Source organism: Schistocerca serialis, chromosome 8 (genome assembly GCF_023864345.2).
Source record: "Schistocerca serialis cubense isolate TAMUIC-IGC-003099 chromosome 8, iqSchSeri2.2, whole genome shotgun sequence".
NCBI lineage: Eukaryota > Metazoa > Arthropoda > Insecta > Orthoptera > Acrididae > Schistocerca > Schistocerca serialis.
Window position 1 is genome coordinate 263605475 of NC_064645.1, and position 18167 is coordinate 263623641.

Sequence of the window (18167 nt, forward strand, 5' to 3'; positions counted from 1 at the left end):
CAGTGATACACTCTGTTGGTACAGCAGACCGTCGTCGGTGGCACTAGGACAATCACTTGTAAGGATGTTCAGAGTCTTGAAGGGCACTTATCAGCCACAAAATTATGACCACCGACGTACGATCGATATGAACCCGGCCAGCCAATAGCAGCGTCATCTGGAGAGGATGGCTGCTAGTCAGACACACGCACGGTGGATGTAGCTTCAACGAGCGTGCTGCCTGTTTGTGGAATGGGGAAGGCGCCTGATCTGAACGAGGACAGATTGTGATGACCCGAAGGATCGGCACGAGCATGATGGGAACTGCATGAGTAGTCGGGTGTTCGAGGAGAGTGGTTAGTGTGTTCAATGGGTGGCAAAACCAAGGTGCTGGCCGCTGTGGCCGAGCGGTTCTAGGCGCTTCAGTGCGGAACCGCACTGCCGCTATGGTCGCAGATTCGAATCCTGCCTCGGACATGGATGTGTGTGATGTCCTTAGGTTAGTTAGGTTTAAGCAGTTCTAAGTCTAGGGGAGTGATGACCTCAGATGTTAAGTCCCGCAGTTCTTACAGCCATTTGAACCATTTTTTAACCAAGGTTAAAACATGTCCAGATGTCGTGGGGTTGGACGGCCACCCACCATTACACGTCGTAGGCTGGGCATACTGGTAAAACAGGACAAGAAGCGAACTAACAGACTTTAATGCTAGGCAGAGTACAAGTGTTCACACCAAACGAAGGGCCTCCACAGTCGACGACCCGTCATGTGCCAACGTTAACACCTTGACATGAGCAACTACGACTGAAATTGTCATTTGACTATCGGAAGTGGCGCAGTGGCAAAGTGTTGCATGGTCTGATGAATCCCGATACCTCCTTCGTCATGCCGAGGGAAGGGCGCCAAAAATGTTCCAGGGGAACAGCTCCTTGACACCTGTACTGCCGGGCGGAGACAAGCAGGCGGCGGCTCCATTATGTTCTGGGGAACATTCATGTGGGCATCCATCGGTCTAGTGGAGCTTGCGCAAGGCACCATGACGGCCAAGGAGTATCGTACACTGGTTGCAGACCACGTTCTTCTCGACGATTATGTTTCCCGATAAGAGTAGCGCTTTTCAACAAGATAATGGGCCATCTCACAAGGCCAGGGGTACGGTGGCGTGGTTCGAGGAACACAGTGGAAAGTTCCAGTTGATGTGGTGGCCCCGAACTCGCCAGATCTCAACCCGATCGAACACATAATGCATCAGAGCTCATCGCGCTTCTCCCCAGAATTTACAGGAATTAGGTGACTTGTGGATGCACATGTGGTGCCAACTCCCTCCAGAGACTTACCAAGGCCTCATTACTTCCACGCCACGAGGCGTCGCCGCTGCTATCTCTGACAAAGGTGGCCATAATATTCTGGCTGACTAATGCATATCGTCGTACAATAACCACTCCCGGCAGTAGCAGCGACATTCGCAGTATATCACCAAGGGTACAAGTTTTTTTCTCGCTGAACGTAAATAGAAGGCCGGAATATTTAAGATATGACCGATTGTAGAGATAGGTTGTTTTCAGGTAAATCGCAGCTAACTTTATGTGGAACAAGAGAGTTCTCAATTAAAATATCTTGGAAGTGGTACAAATTCCAGCAGAAATCTCCGGGAAACTTAGGTAGGAGTCAGGGGGAAACGGTTTTTATTTTGAGTCTAGAAGAATAACTCTCAACAAAAACACGGAGGACTTGTTTGTTAAGCGTATATGTTTGTATTTTGTAGTGAGACTGATGACTGGCCTTTCATGCCTGCAGTGCACCTACAGCGTGAGTAGCCTGAGAACGTGCCACTTGAATCGAAACAGAACGAACAAAAAGCGCTGTCAACATACAGCTGCGCGTTTCAAGAGTGATTTCTCATAATCTGACGTCCATTTTTAAATTGTCAGTCGTAAGTACCTGAACATCCATGGTAGGGTCTCAAGATACTGTTTAGATACTCGTCTTATTGATGATTTGAAATGAAAATGAATGTTTTCTTCCAAGTGGCTTTAAGTAATTGTTGCAGCTTTTCATTTTCACCTACATATGGCTGATGATTTAAGCACAGGGGTCAGATGGCATCGTCCCTCAAAATGCGAAACGGCGCGTTAGCATTGCTTCGTTGTGTTTTGTGTAGTGAATGAATATGTCGACTACCTTAAAAATAACTACCTCTGGTGAGTAATATTATGGTGAGTAATATGGATGACATTAGACTAGGTAGCCATTAGTCATGAGGAGCCACTGGATCTGATATTCAGAGCAACTCGCTCCTTCACGAGTACTCAAAACTGCATTGACACAATGGGGAATGGATTCTAGGAGGTGTTAGATTCATTCGCAAGAGATTTTGCTCCACTCATCCTGCAGTGCCGCACACAGCTGTTGTATATTTGGTGCTGGGTTCATCGACCGTACATGGGTATCGACAGCAACTCATAAGTGGTCGACTGCGATAAGAACAAGAGATTTGATGTGCCAAAGCAGGATAGTGAATTCACTGTAGTGTGCTTGAAGACATCTGCGTGCAAGTAAGGACCGGTGACATGTTCCATTGTCCTGTTCAAACGCCAGGGAATTCAAATGCCAGAAAGGGATTAAGTTGGTCCTTAACCATGTGCACATATAGGGCACCTGTCGTCGATCCTTGCTGTCGGACAGTGCTGCCTGGTACTGACCTTGACAGAACACCCCAAGATCTCCTGCCCGCACATACTCTTGATGATATCCAGGATCCATAGTTTCATTTTCCACCCACCACTCTCATCAGCTCCAGAAAACTGAAGTCGGGATTCACGTTACACGCTACCACTGCTCCGTTGTCCAATGGCGATTTTCGTGGGACCATGCCCGTCGTTGAGCTCTGCGTCTAGATGTCAGCAAAGAGACACACGAGGATCGCCGGCTGGTGTAGCCTATGCGGTGCATTTGACTACATACAGTGTGGGTAGACATGACTTGCTGTCATTCAAATCAGTTGCAGTCTGACTCGCAGTAGAGCGTCGATTGCCCCAAATGGCTCTGCAGAGTCGACGTGACGTTCTTTCATCAAACACTTGCCGTTGTCCTGTCCCGTGTACACATGTGGAAATATTGTGTCTACGACGCTAATGATCCACTCTAGGCACTGCTTACCTCAGAAACTCGAAATCTTCCATAATCTCCGATGAATTACGATCACGCATCTTGTGCCAGTTATCGCTCCACGTTCAAATTTCTGTCTGTAACAAACCTCTCAGACATTGTGTCTACACTCACGCCATACACCGCATCTAGAGACATCTTCACAGGTCGTGCATGGCATGCCTTCAAATGGAAGGATCTCTCCTATGTCTTTCGACAACTCATTTTGAAAGACACTTACAGATAGAGAAATCTCCTTGAGGAACATGTAAATTATATCAATGGTTCTCTCCTAGTGTACGGCAAATGGAATGTGGAGGAATATTCCTTCTCTACACACAACATAGCTCAATAAAATGTTGACTTCGAAAATGATACCATCCAATCTGGAAATGCCTGACATGCAGTGTTTCCTCCAACTGAGGAAACAGGAAGAAGTCACTGTGCGTCATTGTAGGATAATATGGGTAGTTGGAAAGACGCTCAGTATTTTAGCCCAAAGAAGCATCATACGTGTTTGTGTCCTGGGCAAAATGAGCTGGGCGTTGTCTTGGGCACCACTGTGGACAACGTCTCATAACATTTTGTTTTAAGAGTCTCCCACAACCTTGTCATGAAGATTCACTGTCAGTACATCCAGTACTCGTAAATAGTTATTAGGTAGCTAAAGATATCGTCAGGTTTTGCTTGACATTGCAGCGAACTCGCTACAGTCACCTCACTTTGTTTTGCCTCAGGTAGGGGCGTGGTATGGTACTGTAACACAAGGATTTGATATTTAGCTGGACTGTAGGCATGTACGAGTAAACAAACAAGAAAACCAGCACGCTTCCAGTTCCCAATACCACATGTAGCCCACAAATAGTTGGCCACACAGTCCCTCACTCTCTCCTTATACTTATCAGTGTTATTTTAGGGCCAATAAAATCTATAACTGTGAGTTCAATGGTCTAGTGGCACCCATACCCCACATCCCAACTAATCAGGAAGACGGCTGCGGATCGGCGTCAACGCCGCAACATATTATTACTTTAAATTACTTTATAAGACGCCGCAGCAGTATACCCAGAATGCTTTTAACCAGAAGAAAATTGGTCATTATTTTTTCAGGGTGATAATTATAACTTTCTGACTACTCTTCATACTCTTCGATTGTTGTTGTTGTGGTCTTCAGTCCTGAGACTGGTTGGATGCAGCTCTCCAAACTACTCTATCCTGTGCAAGCTTCTTCATCTCCCAGTACCTATTGCAGCCTACATCCTTCTGAATCTGCTTAGTGTATTCATCTCTTGGTCTCCCTCTACGATTTTTACCCTCCACGCTGCTCTCCAGTACTAAATTGATGATCGCTTGATACCTCAGAACATGTCCTACCAACCGATCCGTTCTTCTACTCAAGTTGTGCCACAAACTCCTCTTCTCCCCAATTCTATTCAATACCTCCTGATTAGTTATGTGATCTACCCATCTAATCTTTAGCATTCTTCTGTAGCACCACATTTCGAAAGCTTCTATTCTCTTCTTGTCCGAACTATTTATCGTCCATGTTTCACTTGCATACATGGCTACACTCCATACAAATACTTTGAGAAACGATTTCCTGACACTTAAATCTATACTCGATGTTAACAAATTTCTCTTCTTCAGAAACGCTTTCCTCGCTATTGCCAGTCCACATTTTATATCCTCTCTACTTCGACGATGATCAGTTATTTTGCTCCCCAAATAGCAAAACTCCTTTACTACTTTAAGTGTCTCATTTCCTAATCTAATTCCCTCAGCATAAGCCGACTTAATTCGACTACATTCCGTTATCCTCGTTTTGCTTCTGTTGATGTTCATCTTATAACCTCCTTTCAACATAGTCCATTCCGTTCAACTGCTCTTCCAAGTCCTTTGATGTCTCTGACAGAATTACAATGTCATCGGCGAACTTCAAAGTTTTTATTTCTTCTCCATGGATTTTAATGCCTACTCCGAACTTTTCTTTTGTTCCCTTTACTGCTTGCTCAATATACAGATTGAACAGCATCGGGGAGAGGCTACAACCCTGTCTCACTCCCTTCCCAACCACTGCTTCCCTTTCATGTCCCTCGACTCTTATAATTTCCATCTGCTTTCTGTACAAATTGTAAATAGCCTTTCGCTCCCTGTATTTTACCCCCGCCACCTTCAGAATTTGAAAGAGAGTATTCCAGTCAACATTGTGAAAAGCTTTCTCTAAGTCTTCAAATGCTAGGAACGTAGGTTTACCTTTCCTTAATCTTTCTTCTAAGATAACTCGTAGGGTCAGTATTGCCTCACGTGTTCCAACATTTGTACTCTTCGATACGCACGGTATAACGGTTTGTGCAGTGCGGACCAGATGGGATACAGCTGGACCTTCTCCAGCAGTGAACGTATCGGCGAAAACGACTGTACTTCACCGCAATATACACGACTCAAACCACGACCCTGTTACTAACGCTAACGGGCCAATTTTTATTAATTGCAAATGCTGTCAGTTCTTCCGCCCTCGCCGGCGAGGCGGCACCAGGGCTCCGACGGTGGACATCCGCCGTCCATTGTCCGCGATCGCGCCGGGCGTCGGCCTTATGGCGGCAGTTAATTCCGGTTTGTAGAGCCCCGGTGACGAGCGTGCCTGAAAGGTTAAAACCATTATCAGCGACATTTATAATGCAGCGCGCCGCGTTGTGTCGGGACACGGGCGGGCGACAAGGGAAAGGGAGGGGCAGGAAGTGTGCGCCGATAGGGCTGCTCTGCTGCAACGCCGCTGAATAATTAGCCGCGCGGCGTGTTTAATGGCGCTCTGTAATTAGGCGGCCAGCGCACATCGGCCGCTCCGGGGGCACGCCCGACGACCACGTGTGTAGCGGGCTACAGCCAGCGCAAACTGCTTTCTCTCTATTTACACCAGCTGGCCAAAGTATTAGGCGGTTATTATTAAGATTTCGCGCTTGAGCCAGTGTACGTACTATCTACAGTCTGGGAAAACATCTTTATAGGTATTGTGGTTTTATAGATCTATACCAAACCAGCTTTCCGTTCGACTCTGATAGCCGTCGAGAAGGTTGCGGCGGACCCAATATAGCCGGCTCACTGAGCTATAACTTCTGCGGCTCTGTACCACGCGCGCCCTCTGACGCCACGATACAGCATTGTCGGCACTAGCCAGACAGCTCGTTCGCAACGAGGCGTGGCCACTGAGATGCAGCCCAATAGCGGCCCTGTCACTGTCGCTCATAACCATAAGCCAGGCTCCCATAATACAGACAGGACTGAATTAACGCCTGGTAGAGCCGTAAGAGGGTAGACCGATAGGCTCCCCAGCTGGTGTGGCTCAAGCAACGCAGAGCATTAAAATGCCGCCAACACATCTGTTTAAGCAGCCGAATGTGAGGGAGCCAAGTCAACTGGGCGTCAAAAACCACACCCAAAAACCGATGTGTCTCCACCACAGGAAGGGGTTCGCCATCAAGATAAAGCCATGGCTCGGGGTGAACAGTGCGTCGCCGGCAGAAATGCATAACGCAGGTCTTGGCAGCCGAAAACTGGAAGCCATGAGCTACAGCCCCAGACTGCGCCTTGCGGATAGCGCCCTGCAGCTGACGTTCAGCAGCTGCAATGCCAATGGCGCTGTAGTAGTGGCAGAAGTCGTCAGCATACAAGGAAGCTGAGACAGACGTTCCCACCGCCGCAGCGAGCTCATTGATTGCAATTAAAAACAGGCAGACACTTAAGACAGATCCCTGCGATACCCCGTTCTCCTGAACTCTGGGGGAACTATGGGAGGCAGCAACTTGCACGCGGAAGGTACGATGCGACAGAAAATTTCGTACGAATATCGGCAGTAGACCCCAAAGACCCCAACCATGAAGCGTAGAGAGGATGTGATGTCGCCATGTCGTATCGTATGCCTTCCGCATGTCCAAAAAGACAGCGAAGAGGTGCTGACGGCGGGCAAAGGCCGTACGGATGGCAGACTCCAGGCTCACCAGAATTATTTAAGAGAGCCTCGCCCTGGAATGAATACTGTTGTTGCTGTTGTATTACCTAGACTTTATTGATATACACTCCTGGAAATGGAAAAAAGAACACATTGACACCGGTGTGTCAGACCCACCATACTTGCTCCGGACACTGCGAGAGGGCTGTACAAGCAATGATCACACGCACGGCACAGCGGACACACCAGGAACCGCGGTGTTGGCCGTCGAATGGCGCTAGCTGCGCAGCATTTGTGCACCGCCGCCGTCAGTGTCAGCCAGTTTGCCGTGGCATACGGAGCTCCATCGCAGTCTTTAACACTGGTAGCATGCCGCGACAGCGTGGACGTGAACCGTATGTGCAGTTGACGGACTTTGAGCGAGGGCGTATAGTGGGCATGCGGGAGGCCGGGTGGACGTACCGCCGAATTGCTCAACACGTGGGGCGTGAAGTCTCCACAGTACATTGATGTTGTCGCCAGTGGTCGGCGGAAGGTGCACGTGCCCGTCGACCTGGGACCGGACCGCAGCGACGCACGGATGTACGCCAATACCGTAGGATCCTACGCAGTGCCGTAGGGGACCGCACCGCCACTTCCCAGCAAATTAGGGACACTGTTGCTCCTGGTGTATCGGCGAGGACCATTCGCAACCGTCTCCATGAAGCTGGGCTACGGTCCCGCACACCGTTAGGCCGTCTTCCACTCACGCCCCAACATCGTGCAGCCCGCCTCCAGTGGTGTCGCGACAGGCGTGAATGGAGGGACGAATGGAGACGTGTCGTCTTCAGCGATGAGAGTCGCTTCTGCCTTGGTGCCAATGATGGTCGTATGCGTGTTTGGCGCCGTGCAGGTGAGCGCCACAATCAGGACTGCATACGACCAAGGCACACAGGGCCAACACCTGGCATCATGGTGTGGGGAGCGATCTCCTACACTGGCCGTACACCACTGGTGATCGTCGAGGGGACACTGAATAGTGCATGGTACATCCAAACCGTCATCGAACCCATCGTTCTACCATTCCTAGACCGGCAAGGGAACTTGCTGTTCCAACAGGACAATGCACGTCCGCATGTATCCCGTGCCACCCAACGTGCTCTAGAAGGTGTAAGTCAACTACCCTGGCCAGCAAGATCTCCGGTTCTGTCCCCCATTGAGCATGTTTGGGACTGGATGAAGCGTCGTCTCACGCGGTCTGCACGTCCAGCACGAACGCTGGTCCAACTGAGGCGCCAGGTGGAAATGGCATGGCAAGCCGTTCCACAGGACTACATCCAGCATCTCTACGATCGTCTCCATGGGAGAATAGCAGCCTGCATTGCTGCGAAAGGTGGATATACACTGTACTAGTGCCGACATTGTGCATGCTCTGTTGCCTGTGTCTATGTGCCTGTGGTTCTGTCAGTGTGATCATGTGATGTATCTGACCCCAGGAATGTGTCAATAAAGTTTCCCCTTCCTGGGACAATGAATTCACGGTGTTCTTATTTCAATTTCCAGGAGTGTATTTTCGTTTGTAAAGAGTTCAAAAATGGCTCTGAGCACTATGGGACTTAACATCTGTGGTCATCAGTCCCCTAGAACTTAGAACTACTTAAATCTAACTAACCTAAGGACATCACACACATCCATGCCCGAGACAGGATTCGAACCTGCGACCGTAGCAGTCGCGCGGTTCCGGACTGAAGCGCCTAGAACCGCTCGGCCACCAGAGGCCGGCTTGTAAAGAGTCCTTGTACGCTTGGAGAAAGCTACAACTTAGGTAAACCTCCTACGCTTATGCTCATAAATTGAGGATAATTCCAGAATGTGGTGCCACACAACGTGGCACTACACAAAACTGGCGCTAATAGCATAGGCATATAGAGAACACACACGACACAGATCTGTAAATCCACGGTATTGGTGATAAGTTGAGAAAACCGTCCCGAAACACACGTGCTACAAAACGCCACTGTTTCCTGCGCATGTACCCCGACATCAATATGGGATATGATCACCACGCACACGTACACAGGCCGCTCAACGATTTGGCATACTCTGGATCGGGTGGTCGAGCAGCTCCTTTCGGACCTCCTGAAGTCTCTTAGGGGTTTCAAGACGTGCAGCGATACGCCGAGCGATAGCATCCCAAACTTGCTCGAGGGGGTTTAGGTCTGGAGAAGAGACAGGCCACTCCATTCGCCTGATATCTTCTGTTTCGAGGGCCCGCATCTCGTGGTCGTGCGGTAGCGTTCTCGCTTCCCACGCCCGGGTTCCCGGGTTCGATTCCCGGCGGGGTCAGGGATTTTCTCTGCCTCGTGATGGCTGGGTGTTGTGTGCTGTCCTTAGGTTAGTTAGGTTTAAGTAGTTCTAAGTTCTAGGGGACTGATGACCATAGATGTTAAGTCCCATAGTGCTCAGAACCATTTTTTTCTGTTTCGAGGTACTCAAAATGGGTCAAATGGCTCTGAGCACTATGGGACTTAACATCTATGGTCATCAGTCAAGTTTCGAGGTACTCCTCCACGATGGCAGCTCGGTGGGGCCGTGCGTTATCATCCATCAGGAGCAAAGTGGGACCCACTGCACCCCTGAAAAGAGCGGACATACTGGTGCAAAATGACGTCCCAATACACCTGACCTGTTACAGTTCCTCTGTCAAAGACATGCAGGGGTGTACGTGCACCAATCATAATTCCACCCCATACCATCAAATCACAACCCCCATACAGGTCCCTTTCAAGGAAATTAAGGGGTTGGTATCTGATTCCTGGTTCACGCCAAATGAAAACCAGGCGAGAATCGCTGTTCAGACAATACCTGGACTCGTTCGTGAACATAACGTGGGACCACTTTCCAGTGGCCATGTACTGTGTTCTTGACTCCAGGCTTTACGGGCTCTCCAGGGGTCAGTGGAACGCACCTTGCAGGTCTCCAGGCGAATAAACAATGTCTGTTCAGTCGCCTGTAGACTGTGTGTTTGGAGAAAACTGTTCCAATGGCTGCGATAAGGTCCCGAGCAAGGCTACCTGCAGTACTCCGTGGCCGTCTGCGGGCACTGATGGTGAGATATCGGTCTTCTTGTGGTGTACTCTGTGGACGTCCCGTACTATAGCGCCTGGACACGTTTCCTGTCTGTTGGAATTGTTGTCATAATCTTGAGATCACACTTTGTGGCACATGGAGGGCCCATGCTACAACCTGCTGTGTTTGACCAGCCTCCAGTTGCCCTATTTTTCTACCCCTCATAACGTCATCAATATGTCTTCTTTGAGCCATTTTCAACACACAGTCACCATTAGCACGTCTGGAAATGTCTACACACTTACTCGCTGCACCGTACTCTGACATGCACCAACACATCTCTGCGTATGTAGGCCGCTGCCAGCGTCACCGTGCGACGACCGCCGGTCAAATGCACCACATGGTCATACCCCGAAGTTATTTAAGCCCGCAAACCGGCCACCAGAGCGTTGTTTCACCATTTATCAGCATTGTCCTTAATTTATGAGCATGAGTGTATTTACGGTACTTACTTGTTTGCTGATCCCGTCTGCTCCTCTCCAACTTTCCTACGATGACAGCTGCTGCACTATTGTATAGCATACCTCTTCTTACCGTTTTGTATGAAGCAGTACACGACAGGAATGATGGTCAGACTGTACACTGCAGGATTTGCTTTGTTAGTGGTGTTAGTGTCATGATTAGACGTAGGCGCCGGTACTGCTACGGCGACACAGGACTGAAACAGAAGCAACAATGTGCTTTACTGCTGCAGTCAGTCAACATGGGTCAGGACAAAACGAGCAAAGCTACTCGTAGAGATGTTTTATCAAAACATCACCCTGAGTATTACTGCCCTTCCTGAGTATCGATGCATTAAAGGAATACGTAGATTTCTTCTTTCCACACCAGGGTTCTGCATCTACATCTACATATATACTCCACTAGCCACCAAGTGCTGTGCGGCGGAGGGCACAATTCGCGCCAAAGTCATACTCCTCCCCCCTCCCCCCTCCCCTCTCTCTGTTCCACTCTCGGATCGCGCGATGGAAAAACGACTGTCTAAACGCGTCAGTAGGAGCTCTAATTTCCTTTATCTTTGAATGGTGATCATTGCGCGATTTGAAAGTTGTTGGTAGTAATATATGCTCTACATCCTCGGTGAAGATTGGATTTCGGAATTTAGTGAGCAACCCCATCCGTTTAGCGCGTCGTCTACCTGAAAGTGCGTCCCACTTCGCGATGGCTTAATGTACCAATCACGAAGCTTGCCGCTCTTCTTTGGACCTTCTCAATCTCTTGAATCAGACCCAATTGGTAAGGGTCCCTTACAGAGGAACAACACTCTAAGACTGGACGAAGTAAAGTGTTGTAAGCAGTTTCCTTTGTTGGATGACTGCATCGCTTCAGGATTCTACCAATAAACTGCAATCTAGAGTTCACCTTGCCCGTTACTTGTGTAATCTGATCATTCCATTTGAGATCATTTCGAATAGTCACATCCAGGTACTTGACGGATGTTACCTCTTCCAAAGACTGGGCATTTATTTTGTACTCGTACATTAATGAGGATTTTCGCCTTGTTTTACGCAGTACGTCACACTTACTAATACTGAGAGATAACTGCCAGTAATTACACCAAGCATTTATTTTCTCCAAATCCTCATTGATTTGTCACAAGTTTCGTGTGATACTACTTTTCTGTAGAGTACAGCATCATCGACAAACAGTCTAATGCCGCTGTCAGTGCCATCGCCCAGATAGTTTATGTAAATCGTAAAAAGCAGCAGACCTATTACGCACCTGAAGTTACGCTTGTTTCTGTTGAAGTCAACCCATTCAGGACGACATACTGCTCTCTGTCTGTCAGAAAACTTTCTGTCCAACCGCATATGTCATCGGGTAGACCGTAAGCAGGGTAGAAGAACATGAATCGGAAGTTCAAATTAGCTGGCGAATTGGAGACTGCTTCTGAGACAGGGCGACGGCCAATTGAGGCACAAATTGTTGAAGAACTGTGGTTTATTCGTTATTTCTCTTCCACATGTCCTTAAAAATGTTTCCACGAAGTTTCATTTTTCTACGATCACTCGTTTCTCATGGGGCCCCTCTCACGTAAAGAAAGTTTAATTACAACCACCCTGCATTAACCTACAGATTGAACTGAAGACCTGGCCAGGATCAAAAAGAATCCAGGACTGTCTCTCTCCGCGACCAGCACAATCGAAAAATATTTATTTGCTTTTCTGCATAGCAGCAGTTTCATTTTATATTTGATCTACATTCCGTGACCCATCTTACGGTGTAAGGCGGAGGGTGCTTCGTGCAGCACTACCGCTTCCTCCTTTTCTATTCCAGTCGCCAATGCTTCACAGAACGGCCGATTCTTGCTAAGCGTCCGTTTGAGCACCAAATTTAACTTTCAGTTCATTTCTCGAGATGCGCGTAGGAGGAAGCACTATACTGGTTGACTCACCTAAGAACGTACGCTCTCGGAACTTTAACAGAAGACCATTTCTTGATGCAGAACGCCTCTTGCAGCGTCTTCCACTGGAATTGGCTTTCGCGCCGATTAAATAAGTCTGCAGTGAAATGCGTTGTTATTCCTTGGGTCTTCTCTGTTTCCTCTATCAATCATACTTGGTACGTATCGCGGTCTGCTACTGAAATATTTGACGAACGAGGTTTTTGTAAGCTGTCTCCGTTAGAATGGACTTTACGTTCTGAGGATTTTCCCCGTGAATCTCAGTCTGGAATCTGCCTTACCTGCGATTAGTTGTACGTGATCGTTCAATAGTAAATTTCTCTGTGGAACCACGCCGTCCATCGCCGGCGGCTGTGGCCGAACGGTTCTAGGCGCTTCAGTCCGTAACCGCGCTGCTGCTACGGCCGCAGGTTCGAATCCTGCCTCGGGCATGGATGTGTGTGATGTCCTTAGGTTAATTAGGTTCTAAGTCTATGGGACTGATGACCTCAGATGTTAAGTCCCATAGTGCTTAGAGCCATTTGAACCATTTGCACAGCGCCCATTCAAAAAGTTCCGAGACTGATTTTATTCCCGGAGTACAAGCGACGACGTCACGTAGTAGCTACTGTGGTGGGTTGAACTGCCAAATGCAAATAACAGATGTGCATTCCACCACTCAAGTGTAATGAGGCAGTGCTAAGCAGTGGACGTGGTGCCACAGTGTGTCGACGTGTAGCAGTGGGGCAACGAAATGAAAATACATAAATCCAGTATCCAAGACATTCTCCGGAATGTTTTGAAGAAGAAATAAGTATTTGCAGAGACTGTCCCGCACGCCTTGACTTCCGAACAAAAACAACGACGTGTGGACGCCTGCCGTGACTTGACTTAGATGCCAAAGGTGGATAAATCTTTTTTGAAGAACATCACCACAGGTGTCTAGACTTGGTATTAAAAATCAATACGAACACACCACAAAACTAGAAAGTGCATAGTGTGTCTCTGGTGGCTCGCCAAGACCAAAAAAGGTTCGAATGTGACCCACGAGTTGAACAACATCCCAAAGAAGGACTTTTCTGAGAGTTTTACATGGTTGTACGAACGTGCGGTGAGTTGTACTCAAACGGTGGGCGGAGTTGAGGCGGAGGTGATGGATAGGATACTATATAGAACACCTGAAGCTTAAAACGACCATTTTAACTTCTCTCTATTTTTTTATTAATCCAGTCTCGAAACCTTCTAGACTGACGCGATAATCCCTGATGTTTTACTGATTTAACTGTTGTCAGTGAGCGTTCAGCCGACGTGTAAACATGCAGTACTAGATATTTCTGCCTGTTTGTGCACAATACGCAACATTTGTTCACGTTGAGCGTCAATTGCTAATCCCTGCACCAAGTACCAATCTTCTGTAGGTTTTCCTGCGCTTCGCAACAATTTTCCAGCGTTGCGATTTCTCTATATACAACATCATCAGCCGCCAAAAACTCTAATGAAATGAAACATGGGACTTAGGGAAAGGCAGGATTCGGTGTGGACGGGGCATTACTCATTTACCGTAGGTTCCTAAGTATTTTTTTTTAAATCACGAACACTTTATTTGGAACCAATTACAAACAAGATTGACAATAAGGAATAATTAACAAATTTCACTGTTAAGATACAATGTCTAATAAAAAATTCTTAAGCAAGTTGCACTCACAGCCGAAGGCCTTATAGACCAGAAATTCCAATTATTTGTCGGCTGAAGGCAGCAATAGTAATAACTCAAAAAACAATTTGACAGCTGAAGGCCTGGACAGCAATTCATAACAACAGTTAAACTTCTCCAAGAGATACTAAAATATTTTTTAAGAATTTCACTATTAAGAGACAACATCTGATTAAAAATTCGTAAGACAAATTGCATTCATATCTGAAGGCCTTATTGACAAGAAATTCAAATTACTTTTTGGCTGATGGCCCCAATTGTAATAACTCAAAATTAAAATATTTTTTTTAAACACAATCATCACAATCTAAACAAACCAAGAGGGAAGTGGGTCTCAGTCAGTGCTCCGAGGATTGGCCTGGGAAAGTTGCTCAACTTCGTAGCTGATGAGACAGGCAGCCAAGAGTAGTATTCACTTAAGGATGGCAGCTCAATCTAGTGACAGTTTAAACGCAGACCCACACTCTCGCAAAATCTCCATATCATCTGATAACCAACGCAATGATGGAATAACCCAGAAAAGGCGGAACCAGCGGACAGTACCCCGTCTTTTGAATCTGGCGTTTAGAACACCCAGAATAAGAAGTAACCACTACAACCAAAGGCGTCGAACAGAAACAACATATGTGAACCACAATGAAGGAGGCTGCCTAAATACACGCCTTACCGGACAGCAGTGGCAAGACGAGGAAAGGTACACTGCCGCGAAAATACGCTAGCCTCCAGGGCAGGTAGCTGGGGCGTTAGCAGCCACTAGGCAGAAAAATATCACTGGTTGAACTTCACCAGTAAACACAAGGAATTCAATGATTAATAATAAGAAGTGGAGGATGGCTAACTATTTTCATCAACTCCAAACACCCCACGCGTTGCTCTTCGTCTCAGCGACTCTGCGAGCAGCAATGGGCGACGAAACGGCGTGATCTGTGATGATTTCACTACTGGGTTAATGTTCACTCAACTCAGTCCTGGGTCCAGTGGACAACAAGGTTGTGGCCCTCAACACTACAGCCCCTCGATCGGGCAGTGCCTGTGTGCCACCAGCAGTCCTGGCATGTCCTGCGTTGCCGAACCTCACTGCTGCTCCGTCTCAACCGAACTCGCCAACACACTCCGACCCAGAAAACACTTGACGTCCTTCCAAAGATAGTACCATGGTACTAGGTATCGATAACCGCTGGTGCTGCCACTCATCGACAGACAATGCTAGCAAACGTAGTGGCGCCAGTAAACACAAGAAGGAAACGAGACGCCACTATCCCTATTACCGATGCCAACCTGCCAACGGCACCAACGCCAGCCGCAACACGGCTCTTGAAACTTCCCACTTTATCCAAAAGGCCATTTGTATATGTGTAGAAAGCAATGGACCTGTAACACTTCCTTGGGGTATGCCCGAGGCTGCTATTACGTCTAAAGACTTCTCTCCGCTAAGGATGTAGACATAGAGAAAGCCTTTGACAATGTTGACTGGAATACTCTCTTTCAAATATAAAGTGGCAGGGGTAAAATACAGGGAGCGAAAGGCTATTTACAATTTGTACAGAAAGTAGATGGCAGTTATAAGAGTCGAGGGACATGAAAGGGAAGCAGTGGTTGGGAAGGGAGTGAGAAAGGGTTGTAGCCTCTCCCCCATGTTATTAAATCTGTATATTGAGCAAGCAGTAAAGGAAACAAAAGAAAAATTCGGAGTAGGTATGAAAATACATGGAGAAGAAATAAAAACTTTGAGGTTCGCCGATGACATTGTAATTCTGTCAGAGACAGCAAAGGACTTGGAAGAGCAGTTGAACGGAATGGACAGTGTCTTGAAAGGAGGGTATAAGATGAACATCAACAAAAGCAAAACGAGGATCATGGAATGTAGTCAAATTAAATCGGGTGATGCTGCGGGAATTAGATTAGGAAATGAGACACTTAAGGTAGTAAAGGAATTTTGCTATTTGGGGAGCAAAATAACTGATGATGGTCGAAGTAGAGAGGATATAAAATGTAGACTGGCAATGGCAACGAAAGCGTTTCTGATGAAGAGAATTTTGTTAACATCGTGTATAGATTTAAGTGTCAGGAAGTCGTTTCTGAAAGTATTTGTATGGAGTGTAGCCATGTATGGAAGTGAAACATGGACAATAAATAGTTTGGACCAGAAATGTGGGGCTACAGAAGAATGCTGAAGATTCGATGGGTAGATCACATAATTAATGTGGAGGTACTGAACAGAATTGGGGAGAAGAGGAGTTTGTGGCACAACTTGTCTAGAAGAAGGGACCGGTTGGTAGGGCATGTTGTGAGGCATCAAGGGATCACAAATTTAGCATTGGAGGGCAGCGTGGAGGGTAAAAATCGTAGAGGGGGACCAAGAGATGAATACACTAAGCAGATTCAGAAGGATGTAGGTTGCAGTAGGTACAGGGAGATAAGAAGCTTGCACAGGATAGGGTAGCATGGAGAGCTGTATCAAACCAGTCTCAGGACTGAAGACTACAACAACAACAACAAGGATGACATGATGTGTTCTATTTGCTAGAAACTCTTCAATCCACTCAACACAGCTGTTCTGATATTCCAGACGCTCATATGTTGTTCAATAGATGGCAGTGCGGCACTGCGTCGAATGTATTCCAGAAGTTAAGACATCAATTTGGATACCAGTATCCAATGCTTTTGGATCTCGTGAACGAACAGAGTGAAGTGTATTTCACATGGTCGTTGTTTCGGAACCCATATTGACCCCTTCAGAAGAGATTTATGATCTCCAGAAATATCATGATACGCGAGTATAAAACATGTTCCAAAATTCTACAATGGGCCGGCGTTAGAGATACTGGCGTACAGTTCTTTCTAACGGCTATACGTTTCAGTACCAAGTACCATCATCAGACCACTTATGATCAAAATAAATCATATTACTTAGTTAAAATATTTTTCAGGAAACAATTTCAAAATATTTTCCTCTGTTGTAGAAGGTTTCTCATATACTGTTAACTAAAGTGCAGTACTAAGCGTTAAGTAGACGCAGTTTGCGGCCAGAAATGATAGTAGTGCCCCATTTGAAGAGAGGTTCTCTTACTTCTTAAAAAATGTGTCATTCATTACAAATCGAGAGTTTTTATTCAAAATGAGACCATAGTAACGGTACTGTAGAAGATTTTATTCCGTTCCATATGCCTCCGAAACACACATTCATCTAAGGTCGAGACTTACACTTTCTGAAAAAAAGAACTCTCTCTCTCGCAGACACTCTTCCTCTAGCGTTCTGCTTTACATCCTCCAATGTGCTCTTCCTGCACAATTTTCTACAGTAGCTTAACTTGAAGTGCATCATTTCCTATAACGTGTGTAGTATGTCGTCCCACGCGCTAAGGTGGGAATTCCTTTTAGAAGGCATCCCATGTGTACTTTTTCCCTTCCTGAACTTTCCTTGCGTCATTACATATTTGAAATTAAATGTCTGGGCCTCGATGACCTGCCGAGCCACTGTGGATTCTGTCCAAATGATTAAGCGTATCTTACTTTTCTTTAGTACTGAGAATGCCATCAATATTGGGTCAGACAGAGATTTTAGTCATTTTCGATGACTAGTTGGGTGATTACGTATCAAACGTACTCAAATATGCTGCGGATCAGTAGAGACATTTCTTTTAAATAACGACGCGTGATTGAATCACTGTAACATGAAAAGAAAATTTGGAAAATAATATGGAAGGATTCTAATTGAATGAACCTCTAACATTTGTTCACTGAAGAGCGTGACATGAGTTACCCTGTATAAATGAGAGTTGTATGTGACGTGATACGTCCTGTTTCCCCCTGCTATTGTGTGTTGGAGTCTACAAGCTCCCAATGGGAGGCAAGAGAACTACTACTGTTCCGGATTAACGGCAAGCTCGAA